At 37.1% G+C, this 26,377-nt stretch overlaps 1 protein-coding gene across 1 annotated transcript in view; it reads left to right on the top strand.

The window, feature by feature from the left end:
- LOC129577183 (uncharacterized) overlaps positions 1 to 26,377 on the top strand; it is a 70,391-nt gene that overhangs the window by 15,456 nt on the left and 28,558 nt on the right. Inside the window, exons 2-3 of the mRNA XM_055463794.1 lie at positions 11,997 to 12,160; positions 24,542 to 24,605. The gene's annotated coding sequence lies outside the window, so the exon portion shown is untranslated. The remainder of the gene's footprint in view (positions 1 to 11,996; positions 12,161 to 24,541; positions 24,606 to 26,377) is intronic.

The raw sequence follows: 26,377 nt of genomic DNA on the forward strand, positions 1-26,377 counted from the left end.
AATCGAATGCAATTGACAACTCAAATGGGTTTGCTTTCATTGCTATTTTTAGATGTTTACATAAATCGCCCCCGAAATTGAAATTCCACAACAAGCCAAAGTGGGAAATGAAATCATATCAAGAGATGGAGAAACCAAAAAAAAACATTCAATAAAAAAAACGTTACGTGAGCAATACTCGGTCCATTTATGCAAGATCCGTAATGGCTCCGGCGAACTCTCAAGGCCGAACCAATTATTATTGGTCATTGTATTTTATCAACAGCTAATGAGATTCATCGCAAAGCACACACAGAGAAAAAAAGTATGGCAGAAAATTCAATCAATAATTAGCCTTATTAAATGTGACATGTGTGAATTTTGACGCAGTTATGGATTGTTTGAAACGAAAATAGATGTGACGCTCATTATTTCGTCACCTTTTTTTTCCCTCGGCAATTTCATGGAGTTTTTTTTGTTTTTTTTTTGTTTTGATTTACAAGTCAATTGTCGGTGGACCGTACACACAGAATATTTGTTCATTCAAGTGATTATTTGTATTCTCCAGTGTATGAGGATGACAATAGAAGTTTCGTATTCTTTAGAAAAATTTCTGTTTACATATGAACGATTTCACGTACAGTTTTTGGTATGTGCGTTTTGTTCGTGTGTGTGTGTGTGTGTGAAACGAGATAATAATTGTGTATTTAATTTTGTCCAGTCATTGCCATAGCAAATTGACGCATCACAATAAATCAGGTAGCAAAATGGATGGTTGTTTGCCTGTCTCAATGTTTGTACTTCGTGCCATCGCAATTGTATTCATTAGTAATGGATTATAACAAGCGTGTTCGATTTATTGTTGTGATGTGTCTGGCCATCCTTCAACATATTACACACGTATGTATTTGGCTCCGAAAAGTTTCATGTCTATTTTGGTTCTTCAATTTCCACCAAATGGAAAAACATCACTTGAGATGAAACCGCATCGAAAATCATTCCGTTCTGGCCCTAATACGATGATAATCAAAGTTGAAATGAGACACGTACACAGTTTTCTAATTTCATGAATCGAAAACGAAACATATGTACGTACGGAAAATGTAGCATAACGCAAAAGGAAATAAGAACACAACACCGAATATGCGAGACGAACGAAAATGTGTTGCTGTTGAATCAGTTCAACAGGTCATGTAATGTGCTTGATCATTCTTATTGTTGCTGCTCGAATGCGAACAATAACGAAAACAACCTCACGTGCAAAGACCAATGCGGAAATTGAATCTTTTTTTTTCGGTTAGTGAATGTTAACCAAAGTCAACTTCTTAAGTTAAAGAGAAAAAAAACGCGCGCGTTCACTTCGTGTCGACGAAAAAAAACACACATACATAAGACCACAAGAACATTTTCATAACAAATCGGAATCGTTTTCACTTTGGCAGTTTAACGTGTTTTTTTCCGCTGTTCAACAATCGTTAATTTCTGCTTATGAGTCACTTAAACGAAGTAAACGCTATGAAATAACATAATTATAATTTACTTTTGCGAGAGAGCAAAAAAACAACAAATCACTCGCACAACCGTAAGACAGAAGAGAAAAAAATGAAGCCACTAGAACTTGTTCCGTTTTTGTTCTGTTCAAAACAACAACGGCAGCAAACACTTTTCATTGTTGCGCTGCTCCAAATTGAAATTCAAATTGATTGTTCTAGCGCTTCGTTTCTATTCGCTTTGTTTACGATTCTTGTATGAATTTATAATCATCTGCAGAAAGAAAAAAGAACCGCAATACACACGCCATCTCATCCACTCCGAACAGCAGCAGAAGAAGAAAACGAAGAAAATTCCGATGGGATTTTAGTGTAATGCACGTATGAATTCAATGCTTTTGAAAACTCGCTCAAAACATCACTTCATGGTACGTATTCTCGCATAATCTTTGCCGCCACACCGAAATGGGTTAATATCTAAATGGCATGTTTAGGTATATTTATGTGTATCAGTTCTCTGTGTGTGTACGAAGTTTTGTGTTACGATCGATTGCATTTCGCTGCATGTGTGTGTGTGTGTGTGTTTGTCTTCCTCTTGCCCGCTCGACGATGCGAATGTATGCCAAATGCACATGCACCCGTAATCACCCAGTTTGCATGCATTTATTACACAAACACTCACTAGATCGAAATCACTTTGAATGCCATTTTGACTTGGTGCATTCCATTGAAGCAATGCATATATGTATGGGCAAATTGCAACACATACACGTGCCCACCCGCTCGCAGAGTAGTAGTAGCAGAAGAACCATTCGGCCACTGATTCTAATTGCGTGTAAATTCTGATATGAATCCAATTAATTTCGGATTTGCATGTAAGAGCGTAAAGAGTGTGCATCTCCCATTCCATTGGAATGGTGTGCATATCTATGTATGTTGCATTGATTGCGGGCGATTCGATTTCAATGTAATCCAACTAAGTGCCGCTGTACAGAGTAAAATGAACGATTCACATCCATTCGATCACTAAACAAAGTGTTTATCTAATAAAAATCACATTAGATTTTCTAGACTCACCAGGCAAACAACAACATCTACAGGAATCGATGATTCGCACAATTTATCACCTCAATCCAATCGATAACAACGTAATAACTCTGCATAATAATTTCATCTTGAGTATTTGGGTCAATTCAATGAGTGCAATGCATTGTGTCATCGGTGAAACGCATTAAATGACTGTCAATTTCGAGGGGCAAATCACTCAAAATAGTAATTGCAAAATTTAGCAGTAATTGCACGAAAAAAAAGTAATTGCGAAAGTAATTGTTGATCAGCAATTACTACATTTTTCTTGCAATTACCAATGCAATTACTTCTTTTTAATGCAATTACTTTTGAGTGATCTGCCCCTCGGTCAATTTTCATTTCGACATATCGTCGACGCATAAGTCAATTACTATTTCATTTGCATTATGGATTTCGTCGCATTATTTCGAAAACCGACATACACACACATCGGCCGGCCGACCAATCAATGGAATGTCGTAAATGGGTTTTATGCATCTCAGATTCTTCCCTTTCATTGCATTAGCTAACTGAGTTCATTCAGCTTCCGATCATTTCGAATGAACCACTTTGTTTGGTGGAATAACTGTCGTGCACATATCACTGTCAATATTATGCCGAGATAGATATCCATCTCGACTTACATTTGACTCAACAAGACATTTAAACGATTTTGCGGTGCAACTACAATGATGAAATGATATGTGCACCGTTCTATGTGGTTCTATGAAACGCCGTCTGTTCATTTCATGGCCAAAATGTACACATTAAAATACAATGCATTTCAACAATATGATACATTCTAATAAAGCCACCAATCTCCTGCCCCCCAGGCTAATTGCGGAACAGCAAAAATAACTACTCGAAATTTACTTTGGAATTCTATCCAAAAATTTAACCGCTTGAATTACTGTGATACTTCAGCAACATTGCATTTTATATCATCAATGATTCACGTCGATAAAGGGGAACATCATTCGTTCGCATCAAATTGCATGTTATTAAATTGTGTTGCGCTCTCGTTTTCGTTTTCTCCGCGAAATCGTTAAATAAACGTTGTATTTGGTTCGTGTTTCAATGTGCATTGAAAATTTCATAAACATAAACTTCTGCTTTTTCTATGGCCAAAACTATTAAGTCGCTTCTGTGCCATTTCCGAGTGAAAAGTATAAGTCAATAAAATAGCAGAAAATTGACACACACACACACACACACACAATAGGAAATACTGCAACAGTATGAGTGAAACGAAGCGTTGTCCATTGAAAGTCCTATCTCTCTCCCATTGGCATCGGAAATTGCTTATTGATAATGCAATAGAAGGCGAAGGCGATTCAATACTGAAACGTCGACTTGATTACGAATGCAGCAAAGAATTCAGTCGATTTGTATGCAATCACTTATTCAATGATAGACAGCGATATGAAAAGAGCTCGACCTCCACTCTTTTATGCCATTTCCATGTTGTGTTCTTTTCCTTCGAAAAAATCAATTTCTCAACAGCAGCTGGAAAAAGTCTACGGAGAAACTCAAAACAAACACCGATTCCAAAGTGCATATCGAATGAGCAGAGCAGCGCTTTGGGTGCGCGCACATCAACAAACGAAAATCATTTTCCAATCAATTTGTTCGATTCGAAGCTCTTGCAAGCGAATTGCGTGATTGCGCTGCATTTATTATCATCATCATCATCATTATTATTGCTATATATGATTGAACGGAATGAAGAAGATTAAGAAAACGAAAAGAAAAAAACAAAACGAAAAGAAGGATCGTTACCTATATTGCAATTGAACCGTTTCCAAATGTAATTAATTTGTGCGCAACTATTTAGAGCGTCTCATCGTATTGTTCACTCTTACGCTCTTTGATTCATCTTTTTGTGCTTTGTTTTCGTTTTATTCATTCGTTTTGCTCTCGTATGTCTTTTCTCTTTGTTTCATTTCTTTTCTTCATTCGTCTTCTCTGAAGCAGCGCTAGCTTCGCAATATCTCATTCGTCTATCCTCTTTGCCTAGTTGATTTCATGCACCTATTTCGCTTCTATATGCAGTTATGTGTGCGCGTTGTTGTTTTTCTCATTTGCTTTTGTTTTACGTTTTGTGCAACAGTGCGCACACTGTACACACTGGGTTCTTTTCACTTTTCATCGATTTCGCACGACCAAATGCGCAAATTGTAAAAGATATCTCGCACTATGTGTGCGAGTGCTCAGCAGACGAGTGCAATTGAAGTTTTTTGTTCTTGTTTTGTTTCTGTTTTTCTTTTGCTGTTGGTTTGTTTCAACTTCTTCGTTTTTTTTTGCGTATTGAATGTACGTTTTTCATGTATGCTGCCACCGATTTACATTGCATCGTTGTAATTATCATTGTTTGTTTGATCTAAAATGAAATAACATATCGTAAATTGCATCAATTCACTCATTCAGTTAAATGAGCATGAAGAGTATCAGCCATTACAGTAGTTATTTTTCTGTTGTTACTGTTTTTGCGTCGATTTTTTTTGTGTTCAGTTCTTTTTTTTGTCAAGTGATCTCATGGTAGATGCTCATTAAACAGGTGAACACGTTCGCTCATTTCGCGTAAAATAGCACCCGTTTTTTGTTCCTACTCGGTGTTGTCGACAAGAACGGAAAGCTTTCATTCTTGAGCACGATCAACGGCGAAAGTGATTGCAGCAAAAACTCAACACACTGAAGCAATGTTCTGTAGAACGGTGAAGAAAATTTTCATTAATTCAAACTTAATGTAATCCGAATTCGACGAAAAACTTTCTCATACTGTCGTATGTATGTGTGTTTTTCGCTATTTCTCGCGGTGACTACACTAATTGTTGAGTCGCTTGAAGTTCTCGAGACTGATGTTTTCGCTAGTGAAAATTGTTATTTTTCTTTCAAAAAGATATAGTTGTACACATTGGAAAAAAGCCGAGTGAATTCTCTCGCGGAGAAACGCGTACATTTTTTATGATTGTATGTCGCGCGGCTAAAGAAGAATTTGTTCTTTCGCCCGAACTGCTTTGAAAAGTGCATCAGAAATGGCGCAATTTCCCGTGCCAAGTTGAAAAGTCGCCCTTATTCAACGTCGTAAATTAAGATTAAACCATAAATTTAGTCGAGAAGGAAAACTTTTGCTTGCTCGTTAATTCCGACGTTTTAAAGGGCTCCTTTCTCTCTCTCTCTCTCTCTCTCGCAGAGAGCGCGCGCATTGCATCGTCGGCACAAGTATATATCATCGCGTTTCCTTATGCTTGTTCCTTTTTTTGTACTTGCTTACCGCAGATGATGATTATTATTATTATATATCGCAATTACCACATGAAATTATTGCTAAAAGCAATCTTGTTCTAGCAATAGTTGAGGGCTATTGCCATAGTGACTCTAGCTCTCTCTCAGTTCTACGAAATTGTTTGCTGGAAAATTTAATATTCAGCAAATGGATTTCCAAAAGAACAGCATGCAAACAACAAAGACCGAAATCAATATTCATTTTCCACCCAACACTTGAGTTGGTGCCACCGATTTGGTGGTACTTTTTGCATGTTAGCCAACGGAGCAAGAACGGGCACCAAGATATAACTGATGAATGAATGAATGGTGCGAATGTTTGTGCCATCGTTGCTGCTTGAGAGACCTCAATATAATTAAAATCTACAAACACCGTCAGCTTCAGGATTTTTTTTTGGTTCGTATTGTTCTTTTACCTCGTACAGCTCATCTTACCTCAGTGTCGACCATTGTGATTCACATTGTGCATACCATTGTTGGTTTGCATTTTGGTTTTTCGTTGCCAACATTTTATGGATTTTATTTCACTTGCAATGAAACGCATTAACGCGCACTGCTTTCCTTTTCCATGGTTTGTGCTGTTCTTTTTTTTCTCCGGAGCACAATTTCTATACTATATATGTTTCGGACTTTTTTCTATCCACCGCCTTCCATTAAGAGTACTTTGCAAAAATCTGCACATAAAATAAAACACAAATGGCAGAGTGACAGTGGGAAACCATTTAGGAACTGGTTAAATTTAACACGAAAATTCGTTCGTTCAAAATTCGCAGAAAAAAAAACTTCGACCGAAGTTTCGAAATGCACACATCATTTGAATGTACTTTGGCCAATGTGTCGTACCAACATAATCAGAAATGGGTTTAGAAGTTGTTTGTAAGTTGTGACGTAATTTGCTCAAGTGTAAAATCAAAACGGAACGGAACGGAATGGAATGAGGCATCTTCTCACCATCCAAATGAAAGTTCGAAACATTCGAAAACACAACACAAACACCATGAGTGAAAAGTCAATGTCATAATATTCGTTGTGGATTGAAGCCAATGTTCCGTTGATATTCAAGTAAGAAAAATGTCTCTAGGTCACCCGTAAAGTGCAACCGTGTGTATTCCATTCAGCCACCGCCACAATTCAATAATATAAACAATACAAACATTTACTTATTTTACCCAGCCACACTCGAATTACATTTCGATTGTGTTGCAGTCCCAGCCACACAGAACCTATCATTTATCTTTTGCATGTCGTGTGCAATGGCAAATGTGAGCCCGAAAAAAGGTTTACGTCGTCAAGTAATTAAATTCAAGTAAAAGGAACGGTAAAAAAGTGAATGTAAAAATATCGCGGTTAAACGGTTGCTCTTTTTGGTTCGTATTCAAAGAGCGATCGAGCAAGGCAATAACAACAAGGAGCAATTGGACAAGGAAATCTCTAGCCCAACCGAAAGTAAATACTGTCTGCATTGGAATGACGTGAACACAAAAAGAAACCACATGTTACTTTTCCAGATTTATTAAATTCAACCTTATCCTATGAAGAGGAGGTAAATTTTGAAATGAATTGTGGTTTTTTTTTCATTCCACGTTACCTTTTTCTCATAAAAGCCGTATAAAAGAAGAGAAAAAAATATCGAAAAATTTCAATGATAAATAAATATGTCGATTCCTTTCTTCTTCTTCTTATTTTTGTGTGTCCCACTCCACCGTTTGTATTGTCTGTATGCCTGGGATTATGTTATCGTATAAAATGCAGGTAAACAAAATACGAACGTAGAATTGGAACGAACCAGGCTATCCTGTTTGAGTGAAATTTATCGTTTTATTCGGAAACAATTTGTTGGGCGGTTGTACGCAGGATGCATACATATCGTTGCGTGTAATCGCATTGGAATCTTTTGGCTTGTGAGTGATCGGAACAAAAGTCGGTCCATAAATTAAGCAATTCAACTATTGTATAAAAACGTAGCTCAATGGAACAGGATCGATCCACTTTATAGCATTTTCGTTGTGCGTCGATGCGATTAATCATTTTATTATTATTTTTTCTTGATTTTTATTTATGATCGAAATCCGAGACATGGAAGTCGTTTGTTTTCTCTTTTTTTTCTCTTCTCTTCTTGTTCGCTGGAAACATTGCTCTTGCAACTTGTGCTTCTCTGCCATAAGAACCAATGTATTTGACGTGACAGTGAGTAGCGGTGGCGCCTAAATAGAGTCTGCGGCAAGTTTAGGAACTATCAATACTTCTTGTTGTTGCGAAATTCAGGACAACAAGTATTGATAGTTCTTAAAAATGCCGCAAATTGCTAATACATCTTATTTAGGCGCCACCGCTATCTTGCCAAAAGTATAGGTTGTGCTCTCTTGATTGTTCGTTGTTGTCTGGAAAATACCCGTTTGGATCTATCTGAAGCCATACTAATTAATGACAACAGAAAAAAACCTGTGCGATCCGCTTTCGTTGTCGATTCATTTACCAGAACAATGACGGCTTCGCGACACAATAAAAGTGAGCTATGTGTGTACAAACACACTCGCACAAGCAACGAAAACACTCGATGCGACCGACTTAAAAAATATTGTCCATCAATTTTCAACCAAATGAAAGAATCTTCAAGCGCGTCGTCTGCTTGCAATAAATATGATTATTTTGCAATTCATAAGTGCGTGCGGTTGCGGTAACCTGGATACGAAATTATTGTACTTTTCATTTTCCATTTCGAAGAGAGCGAGACAGTCATTTTCAATAAAAATCGTACGACGTGCAACGATGGCATCGAGTCAATCTACGCTGGAACGGCAATTGCAAAGATATAGCATAGGTATTTGGTTGGAAGTTATTGCGCGTCTTGAAATTTATTATTGTTCGTTGAAGCACGTTCACTGCAAGTTTTTGCAAAATTGCTTCATCGTCTTCCACCACACTTTCCTCACTTTTATTGACAAACAACGGAAAAATTCACCGCTTTATTTTGCCAATAGAGTAGCGGTGTTTTTTTTCGTGCATCGTAAACAAACTACCAAGTAAAATATTAACGAATCTAAGATCCTTTCAACTTTTTTTATGTTTATTTAAGTGCACTTCATTCAAAACATTTGTTTGCAAAAATGTTTTACGGCGAATTTTACTTTCCAAACAATAGCTTCCGTATGGCTGGTTGAGTTCTCTGGTTCTTCTCGTTTGACTTATCGATGTTTCATTCGTCAGCCATTAAAATTGAAATGAACTCCATTAAAATTGATACAATCCCCTTTTAATACAGACATTCTACGTATGAACGGCTATCAGCTGAATGAAGCTGTAATTCGAGACTCACATTAAATGTTGAAATGGGAATGTGGTGTAGAACGTTACTGCGAATGGTATTATGTTAACGACACATGTGTTCTATCCTCATTGAAAATGAAATATTGGCAATTCGGAAAAGCGAAACATCGCAGTGAAAAGAGAACTAAAAATAGCCCCTAATAAAGCGATGAATGCTCTATCGCACATTTGCAATCGTATGAACAGAGAGTATGCGCTCGAAGCCAACACCGAAACGACACTAGAATTAGGGGGTTTCAAAAAACAAACAGACACTCTCTATTGTGTTTTCAAGTGAGAACATAATCGGCACAAAAAATACACATTGAAAACCGCATGCAAAGCCAACGGCAGTAGCAAAACACAAAAAAAGAGATTGAATCGGCTCAAGAGTAAAGTTTGTCTGTGCTAAGTGTGAACAAATGGTTGGTAAATGCAATGAAAATAGAATTACAGACGAAAAGTAATAAAAGATCACATTGAAAATGCCTGCCTCACTCACACACTCACTCACTCACACATCGGAGGCTCATCGAATTACGAAGTCGCACGTCGTTCGGCTTCAGTGAAATTTATTGTCTATGCTCCGATCCGATTTGAACGTTGAACGGGGAACAAAAAATTCGTCGTTTCGAATCTTGAAATTGAAAATCAGTTGAAAGGTGGGTATTAAGTGAACACGTTGCTTCCAATGCTGTCGAGAAAATAAAAACTACTCGGTGATGTGTTAAACGGTCTGCTTTGTCTGTGGCGCTTAAAACCATTTGTGTTAACATATTTCGTTTGTGTTAACTGCCGTTTTTTCGAAGTTTTGCTCTGCATTTTTTTGTTTTTGCCCGCACAAACGACCTTTACGATTTATGGTCGCGATTAAGTGCTGACAGAACGCATTGCATTTCGATTTCACTTTTTTTCCTCGGGCTTTGGTTGCATTAGTTCTTTCTTTGTTGGTCGACAATTCGGAATGGCAATACGCCTGAGGGATTTTCCGAACAAGACAGAGTGAGAGAGAGAGAGAGAGCGATAGCGAGAGCGAGGAGGAGTGAAAAAGCCAATGCAAAATGTTTTATGTGATGATGTGCCGTTGTGGTACTTAATCTTGTTGTTCTAGCATATTTGGTACGGTATCAAGTTGCAGCTGATACGGCTCTCCACTATTCGACATTTTTTATTTAGATTTACTGTGTATGTGTATGGCTACAAGCGATTTTACTATCAACTCCGTCTGACACTTACCCTCTTCATTCCATTGACAAAATGGAATAAATTTTCCGAAAGATAAAACCCATGAATTAAATTTGACTCATAATTTCAATACCCTAAGCAAAAGCCTGTTGGGCATTTTGATACGATTTACTTTTTGCAATCCAATTTAACTGCAATACACACAGCCTTTTATGAGTTTTAAAGGCAATGAATGTAACTTCCGATGCCATTTTTTTCTATAAAGAAAAAATGATAGAATTCTTTCTTCTCCGCTGTTTCTCGTGCGATGCAAACGTGATGGGAGATGGGAGAGTTGCGTTCGTATTCGACAAATCGATTTCGTTAATTTCCGAATTAATGATTCAATTCACATTAAAACCTAAAAGAGATCGAATTGGCTTCTATAAGCCTAAGAGTAATTTATCATTTGGTATACGGTTGAAGCTATAAATATGGATTATTTCGATACACGTTCAATCAATGCCGTAATGGTTATTCCATTCAGCGTCGACGACGGCGACAAATGAATGCACATTTAAAAAGCACCGTGACAAATTGGATTGGATAATTATCCAATTATAGAGCTGAGCATTGATTTTACTTATCACACAGGGGATTTTCGCTCGTTCTCAAGAGATACGTGTGGATGTTGAGGAAACGGGGCCATGCATTAACAAACGAAAATTGTCTGGAATTGTTTCTCGTTCGCATTGCTCATTTTCACATTACGTCCATTTAATTTTTATGCGATTCACAGCGAAATGACTATCGCCGCGCGGCATTTATCAGAACTAAACTCACATTGACGGTAAAACACTTGTAATTCAATTGGGGACATCTTACAATTCGATCGGTAGCCGCTTAATTAAGCGCATTTGTTCGTTCATTGGTTAATCGAGTGAATGCGTTCGGCACGGTTTTAATTTATGTGAGTCGTTACGAGTGCTGTGTGGCATTAGCGGCAGTGGCAGCAGTAGTTACCATTTCCAATCTCATTTGAGAGTGATTGTGTGAAAATTTTCGTTAAACAAAACCCCATTATGTATTGCTCAACAACGAAAACCATCAAGAATACGCGAAAAATGGCGTTGTTGAGCTCAGCTGTTCGTTACTTTTATATCACTTCGTCGATTTATTTCGATAATTGAAACAAAAGAGTGAAAAAAAGCACGCGAAAAAACAACGAGTTTCAATCTTCGCGAAAAAATAAAAACTCCGACTAAAAATAACAACGAAAAATAGCATTGCAATTTGCCAATCACTTAGTGGTTTCGGACCAAACTCAATAATTAACGGAGGTCCGAAGGCGAGCGCATGACTCAAGTACACGAGAAAAACCATTGTGAACATTGACTGGAAATTGATGTGAGAATTGACTCAGCGCACCAATGATTATCACTTTTAACTCGTACGCTTGTTAAGCGGCTGCAAAAACCAAATCAAACGAATGAGCCAAAAAATAAAAACCCGATTCGAAAATAGCAAGCACACTCTGCGAAAAGCATCGAGCGATCGGTTTTAAAATACGTTAGAAGCAGAAGCCACAACTAACCATTATTATTATAATGCTATTGAGCACATTGCCCAATGGAATTGTATTCTCATTTGGTCTCATGAAGTTAATTTTATTTTAATTTTTTCGTTTTCCTCGTTTGATTGCAGGTCTCTGTGTTCCAGTTTGATTTCATTATTTCACCACTTTTGGCTAAGTGGGCTTCCGAATGAATGACGAAACATTGACTTGAGATATTGAGAAGAGTGCGAGAGAGTGTTAGAGAGTCTAGAGAGCATCGTCAGAGTGTGCTGACACGCCAATCGACAATTTGGTGAGTTTCAAACATATATCGATTAATTATATGCACAATGGCAATATGATTTCAACGCCAAAGTAATAACCAATTACTGTCATCGTCAGCCGATGATGCCACATCACATAACCGCATTTGCACAACAGCGTCCTCGTTCAAACACTTGTTCGAATCGTACTAATGACACAAACAGCGTTAATGGATATCGACGACCCAATGTTACCGCACTGGGAACGGTGTGATTTTCGTTTGAAATCAAAATGCGATTGACAACGAAGATGAAAGCTCATCACATTAAGTGCACTTGTTAATGGAACCACCTGTAAAATCGTTTTTACGTATTGCGTATCAATCATAACGAAGAGAGATGAGAAAATAACTGCCGCTCCTGATGGATTGATTGCAAGCTGGTTTTTTCTTTCTGTTTTCAATCGCATTCATTCCCATCGTTTTTCAGACTATAGAAAAAATCGACATCATTAAAATCGATGGCTGATTAGGGGATTGCATTTATGCTTTGTCTACTTTATCCATTTTTGAAACGCACAAAAAATGACAAAACTTTTCATCGTCTAATCAAAAACATTGATTTAAACGCTGGGTTTTCGATAAAAAAAAACGCCGTATGCTCTTCACTCTAATGAAGAAATATGAGCTGGATTAAGTTCCCTTTTTTCTTTGACCTACCGATTCCATTACGAGCCGATCATATTTAAAAATCGATTCACATTCGCTTTTGGGCTGTAAGGTCACCAACCGCCGCATTGGAACACACAGACACACAGAGAGAGTGAGACACACGATGCAAAGAAGCTTTGCTCATCCGCCCGTTACTATAATGTTCGTTTGTGTTGTGTCGTGCCTCGGATTGACTATGATACAGAACGATTTAGCATAAATTATTATGCATGATGAACATAGTTGGTATCGGTTACAAGCGCGATTCACACACCATCAAAACAACTGTGAATGCGCATTAAATTACGAAATTACACACAGAAGTATAAGAAGAAGAAGAAGAGAGAGAGAGAGAGAAAGAAAAAAAACACGACGAGATTCGAAAAGATCAAATTTAATTAACTCTCTGTGTCCAGCAAATTTCATGCGATTAACGAACCATTCGCCTGAAATGGCTTTTTTGTCTTTCGCTTGGTTTTTTTTCTCTTCTTGCTGCCAATACTGAATTCTTTGCTTAATTTGAGCACCTATTTCAGTGTTCTTTCACCAAACTCGAAATGTTTGTCAATGCCGACAGAGAAGAATAGACAGAGAATTGGCTGCAGAGTTCATCATTTTAGCGGTGATCAGAATGTTAACCGGGTATCAAATGAAAGCCACACCGGACGCTAAAATTGCGCATTTGCCACGCAATTTAATTAAATTTCCATCGCAATCGCAATTGTACGTGATGTTTCTTTCCTTTCCTTCCCCCTATTTCTCTCTCTCCCTCAAGTTGGATACGTTTTCGTCAAAGGTGAAGGTCGCCGTTCAATTCCATTATAAATTTGTTTTGTATTGAAATTTGAAACTCTGCTCGGAACTTGGTTGGAAAAACTCAGCAAAGTGGATCAAAAATGAAACCACTTCACTTTTCAATTAAATCCCAATACATTTTCCGTCCAAATGAAAATGTGCAGACAATCCGATTTTAATCCGAAAAGTTCGTTAAGCATGGCTTATACAGACCGTTGGAGTAGCAGTGGCAGGCTGTCAAAAGACAAAACACCTGAATGCTCATAAAACTGCCAGGTGACATGATTTAATGAAATCGAATATGTCGTCAAACGAGCGCACACTTTTCCGATACGATACACGACTCGTGCACCATGACAAAATAAATAAAATCCACTTGGATAATTTACATTCTCTCTTACCGGCCGCGACATTTTTCCACCAGAGAAGTTGAAAATGAAATTCAATTCACTGTATCCCATGGATGCATGCATGATATATGAGAAACGCAAATAAAATGTGCGCATGCAAAACACCGTCTATACATTCTAATTTATTGTGTTCAAGTGTCGTGGCAAACTCTGTGCGGTTCAATTGAAATCGAAAGGCCAAACGTTTGCATTTTGTTCGAATGGTTGTTACGAGTGACAAAAATGCTGCACACCTGATTTATCTTCGTTTTAAGTTGGTGTGACATTGCGCGCGTATACACCTTTCAAATTGATGTGCAATTTGTAGAGAAAATGCTGTGATCTTGCGATGCCTCGTTCAAACAGCACGAAATAAACAAAAAAACAAACAGAGACGCCCAGACATTCAACTTTCACATGTAAATCATTCAAAACGTCAATTGACTTTTACTCTCTTTTGATTGAGTTATTCTTATTTATCGTTTTACACGTCTCGTCAAGCATCGACCCTCAATTAATTGTCATGGTTAAATCCGAAGCGATTGGGCTTTAATCAGATTGCAATCACGGATGACCATTTTGTACAAATCGTTTGCCTTTTTTTATCATCATGCCTTTTTTTCACGGGTTTTTATTTATAGAAAGCATGCAATTCGTGAACATTATTGTCACACACGAAACTTTCGCTTTCATTCAACGAACAACAACAACAACAGCAGTAGTGAAGGAAGAAGAAGAAAAAGAAGAAGAAGAAAAAGAAGAAGAAGAAGAAGAAGAAGAAAAAGGTTAGACAGTTCTGTATTGTCACGGAGAATTACACGAAAAAGGAGCGACGAAATGCATTAAACTATCGGAAATAAAACGCGACATGATATATTTACTCATTCATTCGCTTCGTTCAGGCGTCATCATGCACACGACACAAGAATTCATTCAATATTTTTTACCTCCAATTTTTCTGCTCTTGTCTATGGTGAACTGAAAATAAAGTTGCAAATGCCGACGACGGTAAAATCGAGTTTTTGACTCTTTTTTTTATCATTTCATCTATAAAAATAACACACATTCGACATGCTCCGCAGAAATGCCAACGAACTTTCCAACATATTTTTACCGTGCCTGAAATCTCGACAACTCAAACACATTGCACACGAAATGAAACGAAAAAAAAATAATTGAACAATTTTATTGTTCGATCGTTTGTTTTATCTCTGTATGTTTCTTGAGAGAGCGAATGAGATTTGTCTAGATATTCAGTTTGAACAATCGTAAATCACATCAAATCGCATTTTGTTATACAGTACGAGGAAAAAGAGTGGCATTTTCGTCACTTTTGTTGAATATGCATAATTCGAAATGTATTATGAAATTCACCGTGCACAGGCAGCAGCAACGTTGAACAAAATCCCATAAGCATCGTGTGTCGTCTTCAAAAAAAAGTCTGAGATAATCATTGCCCATACTGGAGTGTGCATTTTGCAGCAATTCATGGGCAAAAATGCTCGCAATTTTTTTTTGTAGCTGGTTTTGTACATTTCACTTTTTTTCTGCTTGTTTTTGAAACACTACTATTCCGGGTGGGTATGTGGTTGTTTTAAATCGAGATAATTTTATCGAAATCGATAAACGGCGAATTCGTTGCGGTTTATGTAAGAATTGTGGTCAAATGAAGGGAGAAAAAAACAGGACAAACCAGTAAATTTAGACCTACTCTCGATTGCGCCTCCGCAATTGCACCTTATCTAACCTTTTTTAACCATTCAAATCCATCAAATTGAATCACATTTTGCTTCCCAATTCCCAATTCGTAGAAATATCACCAGATCTTCTTTTGTACATGTGATTATCGTTTACGGTTTCTATTCGAATCACGCTCATTTCAGCGTGTTACCTTTCCGTCTCCGTTTTTGGTCAAGTGAAACGTCTTTGGTCGCACAAAAGTGGTTCGTCACCGAAAAAAATGCAAATTATACTGAAGAGTGTGCGCTTTTTTTGTCGTATGTCAATGTTCATATGGTTTTTGTGTTCACAGTATTGCCATGCGGGTTTGAGTTTTTGTCATATGCTGTTTGCACTCGACTTTGGCTCGTTTGTTAAGCAAAAAATGTGTTGCCAAATGGTTTTAACGACATCTTGTGAAGTGGTGATGCTAATGATCTTATGAATTTCGAATGCAAACGCATGCTCGTTAAATATTCAAATATTCCATCATTTTTTTCTGTTGGTTGGAGTGTGCCGACGTACCTTTACTAATCGATTAGCTTGATTTTTGACATGAAATCGAGGGGAACAATGTCTTGTTAAAGCAGTGCAAAAAACTATATTGTTAGTGCAACAAAAAAAGGGTGCATGATGTATCATCAAATTATGCATTCATTTCGTGGAAATTTTCCAAACGACCAAGCACTCTAATGGTTGTTAATAGCCAAAGTAGAGTCACTAATTTTAATATAAACTCTACCGGAGAATGGTTAGAGTGAAACAAAGAGCTTCGTCTGTGATGGCAAAACTTCATGCATTTTTTAAATCGACCGTATTTGCCATACGATGCACCAATTCGATTTAGGTGCTATAAAGTAATTCGAGTGCACAAAAGTCCATCAGATCGAAATATATCAAAGACTTCTGGTGTTCACATTCACAGCCACCATCGCCATGTGTGTGCGCACGCTGCATACAGTAAGCTTAAAGCACTGGTTGCTTGCTCTGGATGATTTTACGATTATTACGGATCACATTGTTGTAACGTGACCCCTTGCGATGCTTCACCAATAGGCCATTTCACCATGTTGAAAAGTCGAAACCAACATACACATTCTGAATCGGTAGAGCCTGTAGATTTTAAATATATAATTTTTGTGTTATAAAATTTATTCCTCGCGAGCAAAATTGCGAATTAATAAATAAATGAATTTGAAAGGTTTTATCATGAACCGTACAATACGTTTGAGTCACGCATCATAGCAGAGTTCGAATGTTTTGCAATGGATACTATGCATACGAGATATATATGTATTTTCGACATCACAGTAACGAGCTATTGTTTTTTCGAAAACGCAGTGGGGCACCAAAGGGATGTCTAAAAGAGGTTTTCAGAATTCGTAAATTTTCTCCAAAAATGGTTGGGGAGACGATTTCTGAGTGATTTAAATATATTGAATTAATTTCTGGCTAATTGAATGATATATTACCATTGATAAAAGCGCTACAGGATAAACGTATAACTTAAAGATATGTTTTTTCTAAAAATACTCATTTTGTAGCAGATTTTTCTAAAACTCATTCTCCAGAACTGTAATTTTAGAAAATTGCATCTTGAGGTGTGTATTTTTAGAAAACACATACAAAATACACGTATTTGTATTTCAATGTGTTTTTATCAAAGTTCATACCTAACGATGGATTTTTCTAAAATCATAGTGCTATTATAGGAGATTTAGAAAAATCCACAATGGAACATGGATTTTTATAAAAACCATGGTTAAACGTATCAATTCTCAAGTATTATGATGAGTTTCAGAAAAATATATACAAAATGATAGAATTTCATAAAATCGCAGTTCTGGAGTTTTAGAAAAATCTGCTATAAAATGAGTATTTAAAAAAAAAAAATTTCTATAAGTTATACGTTTATCCTGTAGCGCTCTTATCAATGGTAATATATCATTCAATTAGCCAGAAATTAATTCAATATATTTAAATCACTCAGAAATCGTCTCCCCAACCATTTTTGGAGAAAATTTACGAATTCTGAAAACCTCTTTTAGACATCCCTTTGGTACCCCACTGCGTTTTCAAAAAACAATAGCTCGTCACTGTGATGTCGAAAATACATATATCTCGTATGCAAAGTATCCATTGCAAAACATTCGAACTCTGCTATGATGCGTGACTCAAACGTATTGTACGGTTCATGATAAAACCTTTCAAATTCATTTATTTATTAATTCGCAATTTTGCTCGCGAGGAATAAATTTTATAACACAAAAATTATATATTTAAAATCTACAGGCTCTACCGATTCAGAATGTGTATGTTGGTTTCGACTTTTCAACATAGTGAAATGGCCTATTCACCAACAAATAAAAAGAACCAAATTCAAATCCAGCAAGTCATTGCTTTAAAAGCATCCCATGTATAATTCAATGCAGCCATTTGACATTGCAATTTTAACATGATGTTGCCGAGTTTGGTTTTTTTTTCTTCTAGACCAAGAGCTGTTGAACAAAGTACTTACCTTATAAGCTTAATGTCCGATAATGGAATTGTAGATGCACATTAAGGCCAATATTCAAAATAACAATTTGTTTTATCTTCATTTGATACACATCACAATATCTGCTCACCGATAACAAGAAACAAAATTGCTTCACTTTTCGCTCAAGCTTTATGGCAGATTTTTTGTTTACTGCTAAGTTCGTACAAGAATAATTCAAACATAAAAAATCTGCTCCAAATATTGTATACAACATTTTCTATTTCACATCAAAGTCTCATTTAATCCAAAGAAGTGAGGTTATGTTGTAATCATGTCAAAATGGATAAAATGCATTACAAACACATAACCTCACTTATTTGAATTGAATGAGACTTTGATGTGAAATAAAAAATGTTGTGTACAATGTTTGGAGCAGATTTTTTGTGTTTGAATTATTTTTGTGCAAATTTAGCAGTATACAAAAAATCTGACATGAAGCTTGAGCGAAAAGTGAAGCAATATTTTTTCTTGTTATCGGCGAGCAGATATTGTGATGTGTATCAAATGAAGATAAAACAAATTGATATTTTGAATATTTACCTTAATGTGCATCTACAATTCCATTATCGGGCATTAAGCTTATAAGGTAAGTACTTTGTTCAACGGCTCTTGGTCTATTCATTTTTCTGCATTCGAAAGCATCCCCATGGAGTCATTCGACTAAATAGATAATTCAAACGGGTATTGAATCTCATTTTATCTTCGTTCACTGTTTGCTGCTGTTGCATCGTCGCTTCGAAATGCTAGCTTCTCTCCAGCAAATAAAAGAACGATTTCTCAGTGGGCGAGAAATTGGCTACGGTGCACAGTGTGTATGTGCTCGCTCGCTCCGTTGGCTTTCCATTAGATTTTCCGTTTTAATTCTCATTATTGTGATTTATCGATATCCATTCCATCGAATGCAAGCGAGCTCATCGAACAAATGCACCTACCAACATAGCCAACAGCCAGCATCAACAGCAACCATCAATAATTTAGTGCTATTTCGCACTTTTCAATATTTCTTCATCTCCATCGATTACGAAGTCGTTCGACGAACATTTTTTCTTCTGTTCATTCAAGTTCTATCCTTGAGTTCGTTTGTTTTCAATTACCAGCGTCCTGTTTCGTTTTTTTTTCACAATTCCTCAGCGCAAATTCTATACATGAACTTCACTTCGTTACGGTTGATTCCATGTTGTTTTCTGATTTCGCCTCTTTTTTCTCTCTACCAGTAGATGTTATTATTTAAAGCCTATTCGTGTTCATTCATTTAGAGCCTGTCTCGATGAGATCGTGCATTGGCACAATAAATCTATTTTTCAATTAGACAGGCGAAAAATGTACAAACGCCTCCCGCTTTCGATTCATTTTCGTCCCGTCAACGATTTAAACATTAATTGTGTGTTCTTTTTCTCTTTGAAGTGTGTTGAAACAATGTTGCGTGATAAAAAAAATGAGAGCTTCAAAATCAGAATTGTTTCCTTTTTTGTGTTTGTGTGTATAAAAATCCAATTATTGACGCTACATTCCGTGTATAAGTTGGGTAGAACGGAATGAAAAAAAAACCATCATGTAATTTCCATGGCGATTTGCGTGAAATTTTTCAATTAATCTCGATAGTAAAATTGAGCGATACCGAAGTTGCCTCAAACAAAACGTCCGGTTGTGTGTGTGTGCCTTTTTCGAAAACAAACTACAGCTCGGAAACTCAAAACAATTCCGAGGAGAAAAAAAATTTCATTGGCAGAGTGCAGAATATGTGTTTTTAAATTCCACAGAATTCAAGCAACAATGTAATGGGTTCACATTTGCTGCAGTGAAATTGTAGCATCCATCGAGGAGCACGTTATGATTGAAGTGTGCCATCGTGAACGTGACTCGCTGTGCAAATATATTAAATTGAGTACTTGAAACTAAAAAAAAAGAGAGGCAACACTTATATGCATCGGGAGCGAAAATGATGCAGATGCGTCATCAACCTGCCTTTATGATGACGATAAAAGCATGATCGATGCAACAGCAGCAACAATGAACAAGGAATAATAAAATGGATTTGTCGACATTGTTATTAAAATGTACACTTGCAAAACTCAACCGAAAAGTGATGCCAACACAAAGGAGCAACACATCGTAGTGTGAACTTAATGACGATAAAACGTGACAAATTTTCAAGCATAATCCGAATTCTTGAACTTGACATTTTAAATGATTGTCATTTAGCAATGGGACACACGATGATGTGACTCAACATGTAGTGTGTTTGCGGTGTAGACGCCTCTCATTGCTTCCATTTCGACTTCGACTGCGTTTCGCTTTTTCGTGCGCACAGCCAGTGCACGCGTGAAAACATCGAGCTCTCGTTGGGTTTTCATTCATTTTATTTGCCAGTGCACGCAACACACTGTGAAACAAATCTTGTTTGCTCCAATGTTTATGACAACCGGTTCTATGCCAGAGATGTTGTTTTTATTCCCATTTCGTGATCAGCAATGATGCCATGCTACTAAAGCCATTCCCAGTTCGAGAGCTGTTATTTTATTAATTGCGCATCGCGCGCTTGTCGTTTAACATCAAACCATGTCGCTTTTGTTTCGTCATGTCTGGGTCCGAACGATAGAGAGAGATCAAAATGCGATGGCAATTACAAGAGTCTTGAAAACTGAAAATCTACTCGAGAAACGAAAAAAAAACAGTATCAATAAATTAATTCGCAACAGCACAACAGATGCAGCAATTTTTCTAGCCAGAATTTCTGTGCCACAATAAATATCAATTAAAATCTGACGAAAGATACAAAAGAAAGAAGAGCCCAGTATACGATGTGCGATTTTCTGTGTTCGAGATTCAATTTATGACGATAGTTAAATGGAAACGATAAGAGTCACATCTCAAGTCCATGCCACCGGATGCTAATAAAAGCGCATGAAACTCGAGGGAAATAAAAACGAATACACACAACCATAAAATTATGATTGCGTTTTATTCATTTGCCAAATGTATGCGATGAGTTTATTGCCTTTGATGTTTGTACGTTCAATCGGCCGGTCAACTCTTTTCACATGTGTTTACGGTGTGCGCAAATTATTCACATACATGACGGTCGTGCTCTTCGGTGGAGTGGTCAAATTGGAATGGAATGAATTTTTCTAGGCACTAAAAATAAATTTGAATGAGAAAAAACAGAAGAATTTGTTTTAATTGCTTAGAAATGGACAGCGGATAAGCCAATGATTGTACCATAGAACAATTTGTGTGGCCATGCTGATATTTTTCCAATAAAGTGTTCGGAAAAATAATTCCCATCGCAAATATCTCACAAAAACGCTCGATATTGAAATCCATTCTTCAATGTTCTTTTTTGTTGTTGTCAAAACTGTTATCAATTTAGAGTTCGTATATTGCGTGCATCGCGCATCGGGACTGCATGAACAAACTGAGTAAATAGTTCGAACAAAAAAATGGGAGTCTGCCGCCATTGGCGGTGTCGCTGTAATATGTTTCCCGCATGTTTTTTATGCTCAGTTCATGTTTTTAGTGTTATTAAATCAGCTTATGATCGGTTTACACAACAACCGGGCGTTTGGGCGGTGATGCTTCAGAAATTGACCGACTGCGGTGTCGAATATTAGGACTGGGTTTTTCAGTGCGCTGCTTTTTCTATCTCTATGCAGCGTGCGGCTGTTTGCATTAGGAATTCACGCGTGGTTTTGGTAATACATCATCTACGTGATGGGCGCAATGTATACACACGAACACGGGCGCAACAGCTCGTTGTTCGTGCTCGTCATTTGGCAAACGACGCAGAGAGAGAGAGAGAGAGAGAGAGAGAGAGAGAGAGAGAGAGAGAGAAAAAAACTGTGCATTGGTAGAAATTATGCCAGCGGGCAGTTTTCTGTTAAACCGAGACAAAAGGCACAAAAACCAACAACATTTTTATTTTAAAATGCAAACTCTTTCGCATTTTAGATTTGGTTTTCTACTTATAGAACAGTTTTGCATTTTATTTTGCTGTTCGCTTCCTTTTCTCTCTCTCTCTCTCTTCCTCTTCCTCTCCCTCGGTTTAATTTATTCGCTCGCATGAACAAAACGTTTCACGTCTGCCTGCCTGCCTGCCATACTTTTATTTTTCTGCTCGCATTTCAAAACAGTTCGTACATCTCGAGTGCCATTCATTTGCTGGAATGTCTGTTTTTTTCGCGTCTATGTTGTTCCTTCGGTCATAAATTCGTTTTGTTCGTTCAACACAGCATTTCCTCTTTGCAGCAGCGAGAGAGGGAGAGAGAGGGAGAGAGAGAGAGAGCGCGCTCACCGCGCACTTTTAGATGACTACACATCATTATTATCGGCGATAATACAATGACTCCCATTGCAACTGCCTTCATCGAATCGCTTTTCTTTCTGTCTCTCTTGACAGTCACAGTCAGTCTCATCACATTCTTCACTCTATTCAGCGCGAACCAACAATATCGGCCTTTGTTTAGTGGTTACGTGCGCCCGCGCGATTTGTTCTTTTCCGTCGATTTCAATTATTGCGTTGTGTGGTTGTGTCTGTAGCCAAACAAAGAAAAAAAAACACACAATTCAATTGGTATATATTTGATCTGATGGGATTTTGGTTTTGGCGAACTAATTTCCGTTGAATACAGCGAATCAATTCAATCAAATGAACGAACGGAACGGCGTTCGCACGCAATTTGCAATTCACCGTTTTTTTTTCATCAACGACAGAATTCTTTGAGGTTGCGGTTTTATTGTCGTTCGTTCATTCGTTCCGAAATTTATGCGTGCGATTTTGCGGTGAGGTGTCTATTGTTGGTAAAACATTCAAGTCTTTTTGATTGCGATAAAGGAACGGTTTTCTTGTGCCGCGGGAGTTTGACGATATCGAGACGGAGAAAGAAAGACTGAGAACAAAAAGCCATCCCCCCCATCCATCGACCGAATGGTAATTGTGTCTTTGTATGCTTGTGCAAAATAAATGCCGTTTGAGATAGTATGGTTCTTGATTGATCGTTTCAGCCTTTCTTATCTGTGGCACGAGCACGATACGCCAAACGAATGGTATACCAATCTCTCTCCGCTGTAAGAAAGAGAGAAAGCAATCCACTGAAAAAGAAAAAAACTGCTGTTATGATTACCTTCATATGTTACAAATGGTAATGCGGCATGTGAACGTCGCACTCTTCTCATTCAACACAGTCGAGTATTTATCGCGACATCTGACTCAATTCTACTCGGCAATTTATTGCCCAGCATAAGAAAGGCTTTTTACAAGAAGGAAATAGAGAGAGAGAGAGAGAAAAAAAAACAATCGGCCGTTACATGCAAGTACAGAAGTGCACACACACACACATACCAACTAAATCTTTCTAAGCACATGAATAATGGACATTGAGCTTAGCGAATGATTTACATCTCAAAATGTAAACATTTGTTGCCAAACTCCCGATGAACATATAGTCATTTTTCATGACCAATAATTCACACACACACACAGAGAGAGACACTCGAGAGTGGAAAAACCGGCGCGACTGTTTGCGCGTGCAACATGAAAATATGACGGTCATAAAGATTATTTCATGGCGACAAATCAATCATCTAATGTCGCATAATTTTCATTCATTGCATACTGAGTTCAAATCGCAATTCACACAAACACAATCATCATTCGAAATGGAAGCCACGGAAAATGAGCTTCAAAATGTTATGAAGAGGATTTTAATAGCAACAGATATGTCTGCAATTTTTGGAATTGGAATCACAAGCGAAAGAGTTGCATTTGTCACTTTTATCTCTTGTCTATTATTATTACTGTCGTTAACGAATTCCGCATGACGAATGAAACATTCTAGAATATGAATGTCGAAATAATGGGGCGAAAAGTTGTATTTTTTAGAATTTTTTCTACGTTGAATCATACAACTTTGACGAAGTTTTTGTGTGAGTTGAAAATGTCAATCGGTCGAAATTCAACACCGCAATCAACCAAACCAATTAATAGGCATACATTGTTATGTTGGAAATTCTCCACTTGTAATACGGTTATGACGTGAAATAATTGTACGTTCAATATTTTGTGTTGTTTTGCGTGTGGTCATGACATGTCAAAGCTATTCATTTAGTTATTAGAGTTGTTCTGTTTCGACAATATAAATCAAAGAAGGTTCTCGGTCATTATCTAGATCTTAGTAGTTCTAAATAAGTTGTTAAAATAATAGCTGTGAATCACAGCCCGTGATTCAAAACAATTCTATGAGTACAATAAAAAAAAATTAAATTTATTTCGTTTATTTTCAGATATGAATTTCGTGGGAAAATAAGACAAAACTGTGTGTATCGAACCCAACCAAAATTCATTAGGGTATGTTTAACAATATAACCGAACAAACGGAACAAAATTTTTGTTACAAACAAAAAACTGAATCCACATTTAAAATAATTTCCATCGTTGTTTGTGACCGAAACATTTAAAGGCATAATTCCGAACCAATTTCGAATTATGATTATTTTTGTGTATTGTCACAAAACTGAAATTAATAATAATTGGTCGAAATTCAATTGAAATAATAATTCTTCAATTTAATTAGGAATTGTGACAAAAAAGCCCGCCGACGGGCCATTGTGCAAGTGCCGGAAAATTATTAATCAAAACGGACGCAGCTGTCATTGTGTTTCATTTTAAAAGCTCCATTTCCCCCCTCCACAAAAAATAGAATCTCGTTAAATTAATTATTATCAACCATGAACAATTTATGCGATGAATTCAATATTCCCAAGCAAAACGCTGATGTTGGCACAAAAACTTGTTAACGACTGAACACACACAATCACAATGACGATGAGCAGAAAAAAAAGAACGCAAAATCGAATTCCGCGACATTTTAATTCAATTTGAATTGTTCGCCGTCAAATAGAGTGCAACAATAACAACCGACTATGGCTAATAACGAAATCATTATATTTCCAAACGAAATCAGATTGTGCGGTGGATCGTTTAGCCGAAATATGTGAGCAGCGACCAAAGAGACAATATAGTTTTGAGGTCGTAGCGATTAATCGCTTTATGGTTTTTCTCTGTCATAATGATGAGTGTATTTTTATTTCAAAAGCCGATCATCATACATATCGTCTGACAAAATGACAAATTATTATAAAAGACGTATGGTATCTCGATGACAGTAAGCGATACTTATGCCCCAATATGGTTGACAGAGCACATAATGAATCAATGCGGCTGCATTCCCTTGTGACACAATGAAAATTCAATTTTCAATTGGATGGTTGGGCTTTGTCTCTGCCGCCACCACCGCAGCCATACACAATATTGTAAGCTACTGTGTATGCGCATTTTCTCTTTGCCACATTGACAACAATTCGATCTCGGCTTTGGTACATTTTTTCCCCCATAATTATAAATTGGCGGCAAATGGAAATAGAAAAAAGGCAATGTAGTCGAATACACTTGACGTGCTTCATTTTGAATTAAATTGCCTTTCAATTCGAATTAAAATGTTGATTCATGAGCAGCAGCGGTGTGTGTCGCTCATCATTATGATTAAATAACCAAGGAATTCTTGAAACAATGATTCGTCATTGTGTTTGATAAGCAATTTAAACCATTTCATTAAATATTACAATAAAACATAACAAAAGAACCATTGAACTCTCATAATTTGGAGAGAAAAAAAAACGACGGCGGTTACATAAAATCGGTGCAATTTTTCCATAAATTGAAATGTAGCTATGCTTTGTATTTGATCATGCCAGTGGAAAGTTCTGCCGAGATGATTTCACCGTGCAACACATGTTTCTGCACATGAGAAATTCCGATTGCTTGTTTTAGAGGACCAAAAACCAAGCACTTTTGCATCATTAGTTTGTTCGAAACCACGTCTAGATTTTTTTTTATCGACACATATAAGACAAATTTAAACTCAAAATGGGCAAATCAAAAACATGAGCTTCGGTCTGACGGGTAAACGCAAATAATTTCTACCTTTTCTGCCCTTCAACATCTAGTATGATCCTTTACGAATATTTTGGGTACTTACATGACCAAACCGAGTGATGTTTTCACATATTTCTGGCCGCATATTTGGTTGGTTCGATTTCAACTCTAAAAGAATCGACTTT

This window comes from Sitodiplosis mosellana, unplaced genomic scaffold (genome assembly GCF_009176505.1).
Source record: "Sitodiplosis mosellana isolate CC-2019 unplaced genomic scaffold, AAFC_SMos_1.0 Smas_scaffold_1, whole genome shotgun sequence".
NCBI lineage: Eukaryota > Metazoa > Arthropoda > Insecta > Diptera > Cecidomyiidae > Sitodiplosis > Sitodiplosis mosellana.